Source organism: Notamacropus eugenii, chromosome 7 (genome assembly GCF_028372415.1).
Source record: "Notamacropus eugenii isolate mMacEug1 chromosome 7, mMacEug1.pri_v2, whole genome shotgun sequence".
Classification (NCBI taxonomy): domain Eukaryota; kingdom Metazoa; phylum Chordata; class Mammalia; order Diprotodontia; family Macropodidae; genus Notamacropus; species Notamacropus eugenii.
In genome coordinates this window covers 61,823,153-61,835,142 of record NC_092878.1, presented here as the reverse complement: position 1 = coordinate 61,835,142, position 11,990 = coordinate 61,823,153, and the positions used below count along the sequence as shown (strand labels likewise).

Here is an 11,990-nt window from a genome sequence, read left to right as displayed (position 1 = left end):
ACTCTCTAAGACTGTAAATTATAAATTAATTGCTGATAAACATTGGTGGGGAGAGATTCCATTTTAGGAATTCCCCACACCTATGAAATCACAGGTTTGACTTGGGGGGGAAGGAGAGGGAGGAAGTCCTGGCATAGAAACATGCTGCTAAAGTCTTGTAAGACAGGTAAACACACAGAAGGGCTACTAGCACAGGTTCACCCTTGATCTAGTCAGACAAGAAGAATATAGGTTCAGAGAGTTTGTAATCTTATTTTATTCTAGTTTAGTCTTCTCAAGAGGGTTGCTGATAATGGGAGCACCAACTCCTACAGCATTCCCTAATCACCCTTCTCATAGGGACCAATAAGAAGAGGAGAAAGCTACCCTTATGTCTCAATGAGGCACATCGGTGCTCTGTCCTAAATCCCCTCAAGCCTCAGTGGGGGCAAATACAGATTCCCCCCAAACCTTGATAGGGGACAATCAAAGCACATGCAGCATTCCAGTTTGTGCATTCAACCCTAAGGTTTCCCCACTCACTGACCAGTGCCCACCTACTTTATAAGGCACCAGACAAAGAAGATTGTATTGCCAGCAATAGCCTCAGAAGTTTATGTTATCTCACCCCTATATCCACTGCGTAGTCACAGTGGATATTTACAAATTAAGCACACATGTTTATATTATTTGTCATTATGTAATGCTGCACAAGTGTAGTGGAGATGTTTCCAAGCCATGAGCCTGGGAAATAGAGATTGTTATGGTCATGGATCCTAGGAAACTAAACTCTAAGAAACTATAAGAAAAATCCACCTTACTTATACTTCTAGGCCCCAAAGGGAAGGAAAGGGGAATAAGCATTTAGATAGCACCTACTCTTATGCCAGACATGGTTAAGCACTTAAAAAAATTATCACATTTGATCCAAAGGGAAGAAGTATTTAATTATTGATGATGTGGCAATCCTGGTTACTTTATTCAGATATTTATTTCAATTTCAATAAACATTTATTAGGTATGAGGGGGTTAGATGAGCTCTAAAGTATCTCCTAGCTCCAGATTCCAAGTTTATAATATTAGATTCATATTTGACACAGTCTAGGATGTCTCTTATTAAGTACCTCATGTGTTAGCCATTGTATGAAGCACTAGGAATACAAATAAGAAAGAGAAACAGTCACACTCCACAAGGAGCTTACAATGTAATAGAGAAAGAAGCTACAAAGGAGGGGGCTCAAAGGGGTATCCAGTGCAAAGGTATGATGTTTCATGGAGTCAAAGCCAAGCAGAGCAGCTGATGGCAAATGGAATTACCAGTTATCTAGATAGTGTTCCTTTCAAGTGCTGTAAAAATTTTAAGCAATGGTAGTGGCGATGCTGGCTATAATTATTGCTTACCTCCCTCCTCTAAAGTCCCATTAATATACCTCTTCATGACATGGAATTAACTGTATGTTCTCAAAAACTTTGCTAGCAGTGCAAAAGCTCTGGTCATCTTACTAAGCTGGAAAGGCTTTAAGCACGGACTAGGAGTCTATTACCTAACTAAGTGTGAGAGTTTCATCACCAGAAGACTGGTCACCTGGCAATGAATATTCCTGCCATGACAACCCTTAAGGGAGCGCTATCTATGTGGATGGAGAGAATATCAGTAAAAGCAAAGATTTTTTAGTGGCTATATTTTAGCAAAGCCAAGAATGTGCTTATCAGTGCAACATCAAATGCCACCACTGATCTCCAATTTGGGATATACTTCCAACAGTGTTTGCCACGGTTATCCAGAACTGCAATCTGGGTGTCCTGAATCTCAGTCCTGTTCTCTTTCCACTATACTGCCTGCTATTTGTAAAAAACCCATGTCTTCATGAAGCCCCAGTACTCCACCACTTCTTATTGGCCTTGGGGTCCTTAAGGAGCCATCCCTTCCCATAATAGATGGTTCCTCTCCTCTTTGCTGGTTCTGCTACACTGAATCATTGAGAGAAAAACAGTGTGGGGGATTATTTTACTATGGGGTGATCAAAAAGCAGGATTAGACAACCTCTGCTCACCAAGCTCAAAAAATTCCCAAGATGCCCAGTAGATGCGCTAGGAAAGCTTTTGTCAGTACCCAGTACTGTTGGTGAAGCGAAAAGAACTTGGATTGGCTGAGAACCAAAGGCTAGATGTCATAACCAAGTAGGACCAATAATTTGGAAGACGTCAGCAGTAGGAAATAAATAAATAAAGATAAATTCTGGAGTGGGGCATGAGGTGAGTTTGGTAGCAGGTCATAGACAAGTAATAAGTCCATCAACAAATATTTATCAAATGTCTTCTATGTGTAAGCACTAAGGATACAGAGAAATGTCAAAAAATTAGAGGAAACAAACAAAAAACTCAGCCCCCCTTGAGGAGCTATAGACTAAAAGAGGAGATAGCACGCAAACAACTATGTACAAATGATACATAAACAGTATAAACTGGAGATAATCAACTGAAAAAAGGCAGAGTCACTTAGGACCATGGGGCAGGTGACAGTCTTTCAGCAATCTGACCCCAATCTGTTTTATCCTGAGCCCTTTTACTTAGAAGTATGTGTCAGTCTCAGAGTAGTATGGCTTAGTGTGTAAGGGTCCAATACTAGAGTCAGAAAGACCTGTGTGTGACATATATGTGGCCATGTGCAAATCATTTAATCTCTGAATTATCTAGGCAACTCTCTAAGACTCAAGTTGCAGATGAGTTACTGACTGCATCAGTGGAGGAAGTTTCCATGTCAAGACATCCTTACAGGAGCAAAATCACAAGTCTGGAATAATAATGTGTCGATCATGAGGTGTTACTTATGGTTCACCTGCCACCTGCCAGTTTTTCCTGTTCCTTCTAGATACAGCATGTTGCTCCAATCACTTCCTGCCTCAATGGTCATGGTAAAACAAATAATGTGATTAGATGAAATCATAATAATATTCAAGAAAACATTAATCACTTATGTCATAGAGTGCTACATTCTACTCACTTCCCATTTCTGATCCCTCAAGGCAGAAAAATAAACCCATTCAGATTGGAGTACAGCTCTACATTCTTTTACTCTTCCAAGATAAGAGTGGAACTTGACCTGCTCATCAAACACCTCTTGCCTCCTGCCATCAGTGGAAACAAAGGGGATCTCAGTCACTCTTTTCCTGGTCCCAACTCTAGATAAGTACCAACCTGAATACTGGGCTTCATTAAACTTAATGCTGCTTCCTGAGACACTGCAACATTAATCAACAAACACTCATTCAGCACCCTATCATGTGCCAGACACTGTGTTAAATGTTGGGGATAAAAACAAAAAGAGGCAAAAGACAGTCCTTGCCCTCAAGGAACTTATAATCTAATGGGGAAAACAATATGCAATCAAATATATACAAAACAAACTATATATGGGCTAAATAGGAAATAATTAAAAAGAAGAAGCACCAGAATTAAGAGGAGTTAGGGAAAACTTCCTGTAGAAGGCAGGATTTTAGCTAGGACTTAAAGGAAACCAGGGAGGTCAATAATCAGAGTAAAGGAGAGAGAGCACTCCAGGCATGGGGGACAGTTTGATAAAATGTCTTGAGTTGAGAGATAAAGATCAATGCCTTGGTCATTCTAGGATCTCTGTAACAGATTTGGGAAGTTCTGTTCTCAGTCCTTGTAATCTCAACACTAAAAAAGAGATACTGTTCAAATAACACAGAGGTTAATGCCCAAGAGTTCCACCTAAATGTCATAAATCTCATCCCAACAGTGACAAGGAGATAGGTAAGGCATACGTCAACTCCAGTTGTCAACACCATTTACCTTGTGACCCCTAAGCCATTAGTCAGTAGTTTCAATTCAACTCCACACTAAGAAAACCTCATCCCTAGACCCCTGACATTCTTGCTGCCAGACCAGGAAGCATTAGAACACCACAGCCCTGGCACTGGACAACAATACTTTCTTTAGGAAGAACCACTTTATATGAGAGGCTAATCAATGGATATGAGGTTCTGTCCCAAAAGGAAAACATTGGTCCTCTGAGGAACAATCAGATATTTGTCCTCAAAAGAATGATGGAGTGGTTCCATGGTGCCATCAGGAGAGAGATCAGCCAATAAGAGTCAGAACAAGAATCAATTAATATTAGGTAATAAAGACTTCTTGATGAAGGGCATTGAAGCAGATTTTTATTACCTGTCTCACATTTACAATAGAAAATCTACTGTTTTCTCAAGAACTCCCAAGACCTAACAAGCTTGATGACTACAACTCACTTCTGCTGATTCACATGGGCATAAAAGATATTTCCCAGGGGTGCTATCAGCTTCAAATAAGAGAAGGGTTGCAGAGTACTTTGCAAACCTTAAACCACTATATAAATTCCAGTTATTATTACCATTATCATCATCGTCATTGTCATCATCCAATCATATCCATGACAGTCTTCTTCTGTTCTCCTGCTGTACTCAAGCAATGTTTACAGATCAATACGGAAGTGTCCTGGGTTTAACAACTGGGCTTTGGTTATGATTGGGGGGCAAGGTAATGTATGCACATACACTCTTAAATTTAATCTGCATAATTAACACTTCCTTAAGTCAAATAATAATCAACAAAGTAATAAACTGAATCCTGATTTACAGCAAAGTATAAATGCTCACAATGAAAATTTCACAATCGTTTTTGCAATCCAGTTAGAACTGACTCTAACACATTCCTGATAATACCAGAAGGAATCTAGAAAGCAATTTCTCAAGATTATAAAGTCATAGGCAAGAAAATGAATAATTTAAGGGTACAGGATGGTGTTTTCATCACAGTTGCTCATTGAAGGCAAGGAGAAAAGAAAAGTAAAGGTTAATATCTGGTTAAGAAAAACGATGTATGGGCTTCACTCTACTTCTCCTAGTTGAGGTCTGTTTGGGTCTTGGCACTACTTGCATCACAGCCTTGGTTCTCCCAGTGCTTTGGTGCTTAGGGAATGACCAGGCCTGGATCCTTGTTAGTCTCAGCTTCCTGTAGAGCTGTGGACAGTTTTGTTCCCCATTTTTCCTCCATCCCTTCCCACCTCCTCCTCATGAAAACCCAACTGCTATTGAGCAGAGTACAGATGGACTTCCGGGCAAGATGTCTTTGCCAGTTGGAATGTGTCATCAGGCATTCAGCTACCATCATGTCTTGGAGGATCCCACACTGATGACTCTGCCTTCATCTAACATGTGCAGTAAGGTTCTGTGGAACTGGTCATCCTAGATCAGAAGTACCAACAGCTTTCCAAAGTTGAGGAAGGAGAAAATAGTTTCTCTGTAACCCTGTCAAGCTTCCAGTGACCAAATGAAGTCACTGGTGGTAAAGGCCAAGGCTACACACATCATCAAGAATTGTCTAATTACAAAACAGATACAAGAGAGCATCCAGTGCTTTGAGCAACAGGGAGAGTTTACAGATGAAGGATATACTTCCCATAAAAGCCTCACCACAGCAGAAACCAAGTACCACCGTGTGGCAGAGACAGTCCATAAACTGAAGATACAAAATGGAGAAATACAAAAGAAGATAGACTGATCACTTCAACCCCGTCTTCTCCAAGTGATACATTCCATTCTTCTTCCAAGCAAAAGCCCAGAAGTTGGTTTACTCATGAATTTTCTACTTCCTTACCTGTCCTAGATGTCAGCACTATGAACTCTGGAAATGGAGACCTTCATCTGAAAAATGGAACCACTTTGGACCAAGAACCCTTCAGAAATTCAATTCGGATTTTAGTATCCAGTCCTACAGAGGTACTCAGAAGCTATCACCAATGGAACTCATTCAGGTTCAGGCTACTACAATTATAGAAGACCCAGCAGCCTTTGAGCCATCTAAGATGGACCTTCCAGTAATGGAAGGAAAGAAACAACCTCCACAAACCCACAACATCAAGCCAAGAGACATGAATGTATTGGTTCCTTCAGGATTCTAAAGCACTCTTTTCATATGAGTAAAGCTTCTTTCCCTGGTAAACCCACTGTCGTGTAGAGAGGGCATCTTAGACTTTTCTTTCTTCCCATCTACCTTGCACTAGACATAGGAAAGATATCATCCATTTACAATTCTGCCAGGGATAATATTCCTGGAGAGGCAGTGATTGTTTCTGTAAGTATTTGTGCAAAGTTTGAATCTTTCTAATGCAGGAAGACCTATTCTGTAATGTCCTAACACTGATCTGAATGACTTCTCAAAGTACAGGCAGTTACTGATCTATAGAACTAGATTGTGGGAGGCAAGGAAAATAATTAAAATCTAGTAGACTTTGTTCTGCATATTTTATCCAAGATTAAAAAAAAGAAAGAAAAAAAGGTGTATGAGAGTGAATTTTGGATTTCTGGACCAAGGCTTAAAATATAGAAATTATATACTCTTGGTCAATGTCAGAGGGTACCCAAAAAGGGCTGGTTCAAAATGTATTTGCTCAGAGTCCTAAAATTCTAATCCAAAGGGTTTTTAAATGAAAATGACACAGGAGCAAGAAATCATTCTACCCATATCTACCAAGCTTGTTACTGTAAGAAGTATCAGCAATGCAGGAAGAGGAATGGCAGGAGAGACACCCAGAACTTCACAAGAGACAAAATCCAAGAGAAATATCCAGCAATGAAGTCCATGACCTCAGATGTAACAAAGTAAAAAATATGATTTGGCTTTATAGCTCTTTGAGATCAGAAATTTTATTATCTATCTAGTAATTTATTTATTTATTTTTGCCTTTATTTGTATTCCCAGATGTTAGTACAGTACCTGGAATACAGTAGGTGCTTGATAAATTCTGGTTGACTTGATTTGACTTGTTGACTTGCAACTAAGTAGGATGAAATTTACAACTGGAATATGGCTCTGAATGGAAAAACATTATTCAAGAGAAACAGGATAGGAAAAAAGGTGAAGCATAATTGTATATAAAGAAAATATAATTATGTGAAGAAATTCAGAAATAAGAAGGTAGAAGTGAGCTTGGAAACATTTGGGTGATCAGTGGAGGTAGCAACAGAAATAGCATTCTCATTGGAGTATACTATAGACTACCTCAGAAATAGTAAGGAAGGAAGAAGTTGAAGAAACAGATTAGAAGCTTTGGCATAGGTGTTTATATAGTAGGAATAGAATATTTCAGATTTATGGACATCCATAGAAGCACACTTTCTCTGTTTAAAAAAAAAAACCCAGAGCATCTGACAATTTGTCTAAATGATAATGTTATCCTTAGGAAGTTGGAGGAAGCGAAGTAGGGAATGACTATTTTAGAACTGATTCCCAACAACAAGAAGGAACTGGTTACTGGTGTAGAAATGATGGGATCCTTAGGCGAAAGGGACCACTCTGTACTAGAATTTGTGTTAAAGGAAAAGGAAACTGATCATGATCTGACATGCTCTTTAGATTTTAGGAGAACACATTCAAAAGCCTTCAGAGAAAGGCTACACAGGATCCCATATGCTAACATTCTCCAAAGGAAGCCAACTCAAGAATAGGAAACTCCAAAGAACAAGATTCAGAAGACAAATAGAAACAATTCTAATGAAAGAAGAGAGGATCATAGAATCACAGATTTGGTGCTGGAAGAGACCAGACCTTGGAGACTCTCAAGTCCAACTCCCTTATTTTACGGATGAAGAAACTGATTTGTCCATGGTCACACAACTCATAAGGAAGAATCATCTAAAGATGGTGCTGCAGATACTCAGGAAATTCACAGACAGACATAGATTTTGAAAAGACATTTGCAAACCATGGAAGCAAGGGCCAGTAAAAAGGAATGGATAGAAACTATGTCATGTTCTTATAAGAAAATAAATGGGAATAGTCAAGGTAAAAATGACTTGAGGGTGGTGAGAAAAACCAAGCATGACAGAAAGGGATTAAAAAAAACTAAATGAGGAAAAGAAAAGGATTATAGAAGAGTTAGGATCAACTGATTTTGTGGATGTCACTATGATCATGGACAATGGAAAGAAAATAAAGCTTATCAATTCATTTGTTTTCTACCAAGTGAAATGATCTTTGAACTAAGAAAGGACAGAACAGAAATGGTGAATTGGAAGTTGATGCCCATTGTAAGTCAGATATATTAAAAGACCACTTCTCTGACCTTTATGAGCATAAGTCACAAGACTCAGATAAACAACATCTCAGAGTACCGAAAGCACTGGCAGGTACGATCATTGAGCCATAGCCAAGGATCTTTGAAAGATTATGGAGAATGAGAGCGGAACTGGAGGACTAGAGAATGGCAGCTATTGGTCTTCTTTTTAACAACAACAAAAAGAAGGCAGTAGAGTATGTAAACTATAGGCCGGAGATCTTGATGTCAATTCCTGGCAAAAGTCTAAATTCTATTATTAAAGGAATGCTTAGTGAACATTTAGTAAAGGAAGCAGTGGTCACAAGGGATCACAATGACTTCATCAAAAATTAGTCATGTCACACTAACTGAATTCCCATTTTTGATAGGATTGCTAGACATAGATCTATGAAATTTTGGGGTGTAATTTACCTATATTTCAGCAGAGATGAAATCTTTCGTAGTATTCTTGTGGATAAGATGGAGTGATAGAAACTTGATAATAGGTAGACTGGAAAGCGATTGAATAGTTGGACATAAAGACCAGTAATTAGTGTTTCAAAGTCAACTTGGAAAGAAATGTCTAGTGGAGTTTTCTAGGTGTCTGATTTTGGCCTGCTGCTGTTTAAAATTTTTATCAGTGACCTCTATAAATGTATAGATAGCATGGCAATGAACTTGATAAATGACACAAAATTGGGAGAAATAACTAACTCACTGGAAGATGGAGAGGATCCAAATAGATCCTGACAACATTGGACATTGGGCTGAACCTATTAAGATGAAATTTAATAGAAATAAATGTAAAGTCCTACACCAATTCAAAAAAAAGTCAATTTCCTAAGTGCCATATAAGATGAAGGATGTATGGCTGGATAAACATTCATATGAAAAAAAAGAAAGATCTGGGGATTCTAACCAATTATAAACTCTACACCAGTATGACACAGTGGATAGAGCACTGGCCCTGGATTCAGGAGGACCTGAATTCAAATCTGGCCTCAGACACTTACTAGCTGTATGACCTTGGGCAAGTCACTTAACCCCCTCCCCCATTGCCTCTAAAATAAGTGCTAATATGATCTGGGAATCAAGAGAGGTACATTGTCTAGGAGCAAGATGTCTTTACTATGTAAGGCTAAAGTATAGATGTACTCTGCTACCCTGATTAGGTCAGACCACATCTGGCTTAAATATATCATGCTTAATTTTGCCTGCTCTATCTTAGGAAGAACATTAATAAGCCAAAGCACATTCAGTGGAAAACAAATGGGATTCAAGGGGGCTTCAAGATCACATCGTATGAGGAATGATTGAAGAAACTAGAATAGAAGACATACTAGTGGGTATGGTGGTGGGTAGGGGAGGGACATGAGATCTGTCTTCATGTACTCAAAGTACCATCATGTAGAAGAAAGATTACACTTCTGTTTGAACTTGGAGGACACAATTGGAAGCAATGAGTGAAAATTATAGAAAGGCTGATTTGGAATTGATATAAGGAAAAATTTCCTAGCAATTAGAGTATCCCAAAGCAGAATGAGCTGCCTTGCTATGTAGTGGGTTTGCTATTACCAAAAGTCTTCAGGACAAGAATGGGTAGTTACTTGTCAGGTATGTTACAGAGGGGATTATTTTGCAGGAAACAGCTCAGATTAGGTGGCCCCCAAAAGTCCTTTTCAACACTGACTCTTCTTGTAATATAGGGTTCCTTATTCTAGCTGTATGTTCTTTCCATTAAAACACTCTCTGAACCAGAACAGTCTCTTTTTTCTTATCTTTTTTCTTTTTTTAACTCTTTTAAATTTTATTTTTCCAATTAACAAAAATCTGTTTTTTATCCTATTCATCTCCCTCCCCTCACAGGGGGAAAAACAGAAAAACAAAACCCTTGTAACAAATAGGCATAGGCAGGCAAAACAAATCTACGAAAAATAAATGTCAATCTGCAACATCAATCCATCACCTCTTCATTAGGAAGTGAGTCGTGTGGCTCATCATTGATCCTCCAGAGTCACTGTTTTGATCACAACAGAAGCGCAAATTCAAATGTTAGCTTCTCCTTTTCTCCCCTTCTCCCCAGACACACAATAATCGATATACAGTGCACAAGACTTTGCCAGTTTCTAAATGATAAGATTTGGTCACTTCATAAACCCAGGCAGCCCTGAGTGGACAGTTGTTTGCTGTTAGGTTTCCTAACCCCAGCAAAGCTTACTCTGCCTCCCACCTCCATCACCCCACAGCTCCCGGCTACTGTGAGTCATGTGTAATAACAAATGAGTTACCAAAGGCTCTAGCCAACAGCTCATCGTTATCTCCTGGCAGGAGAAAAGCAGTGACGACCTGGAGCTGGGACCTTGTTAGAGTTTGTAATGAGCTGACAGGAAAATATTTCTGCCTGATTAGAATCCCTAATGAGCTGCTGATTATCAAGAGCACTAGTAGGCCAGCCTCCAGCCAGCTCCCTCCCACCTCTAACACTAGGGAGTGGCATCTATCCTCCTCTCTTAGCTTTGCTTGAAGCAGTGAGGGGCTCTTTGCTCTGCGACTCTCTTGCCCCCTGTCAGCAGTAAAAATAAATAAATACAAACAAATGAATGAATGGATAGCCCCTGTTTGCCCATACCTCTTCCTTCCCCACCTCTGGTAAAGTCCAACTTTCCATTCTGGTCATTTTCCCCGGAACTCTTTTGTCAACTGCCACCCACTTTTGTATTCTAATGATGTCACCTTGGCCTGGTCAGCAGGGCAGAGGTGTCACACTGACCCTCCAGAGGAGGTAGTGCAGTGAGACACAGGAGTGCTGACAGAATGCAGATCTTGAACAGCAGCCAGAAACACATTAGACTGCAGACCCAATTCCCACAGACTGTTTAGAGCAGCCTCAAACCAAATGATGTATCAGGTTCAATTTGGGGAATATTTTAAAACCTTATGTTGGTTCCAGCTCAAACATTTCAGAAAATATCTTGATTAGTTTCAGAATGAGCTAACCCACTAGGTAGTCTTTTGTTTTGTTTTGAATTGGTTTGAAGTTCAGGAAGGATTTCCTATTTGGGTTCAGTTTGGGATTCGGTCAATTATTATGGTTCCTTCTGGGTTTGGGGCCCATCATTCAATTAAAGTTTCTGATTTAAAATGGATGAAAGCATTACATTTTAAAAGCTTAAACAGTTCATGTGGGTCTGGTTTAGGAGTCTGAGAAAGAGACAAAGGTTTGCGTGATAAAGTGTGAAACTGAAAATTGATATGCTACTCTATTTTGCACTGTTTATTAGTTATTGATTGCTTATCACAGGAATCAACATTTATGGATCTGATTTGGACTTGATTATATATGCCTCAGTGGTAGAGTTCGTAAGAGTTTAACTTCCCTATTCCTATGGATTACAGCTTGGCCACAAAGACTTAAAATCTGTAAGTTTTTGGAAGGGAGGAGAGGGAAAGGGAAGATGAGTTAATCTGTAAGATGTTTTGCTAGCACCAGACACTCTGGTGTTAGGTGGTGCTTGACATGTACTTTTCAGAGGACATTGGTTAACTCTGTGTTTTTGCTGTAAATCCCCTCTCTGAGTCAAGCCAAATGTAAGCCCACTCTTCATTTTCATGGCAAACCAATTAAAGACTCAGTTTAGTTTGTATCACTGGTATCTTATGTAGCCAACCATATAAAAGAGTCATCTGCCCATCGGAGGAATCCTTGGCTATTGAGGGGTTTCAGGTCCCTTATTATTGGCAATTGCTAGCCTTGCTAATAAATTGATCATACTCAGCACTTTGTGACTCAGTTTCTCTTTATCATAGATTTTTATAAGAGAAGAAGAAAGTTGTGAATACATTCCAAAACTCTAATCTTACCCTCAATGCCTTCAAGTACCAAACATTTATTTTCTTATATATGTTTGCTTTG

The 11,990-nt window shown here is 39.2% G+C and overlaps 1 pseudogene; it reads left to right on the top strand.

Moving 5' to 3' along the window:
* Positions 1-5,103: 5,103 nt before the first annotated feature.
* Positions 5,104-5,941, top strand: LOC140513945 (putative monooxygenase p33MONOX pseudogene; annotated as a pseudogene).
* The last annotated feature ends 6,049 nt before the right edge of the window (positions 5,942-11,990 follow it).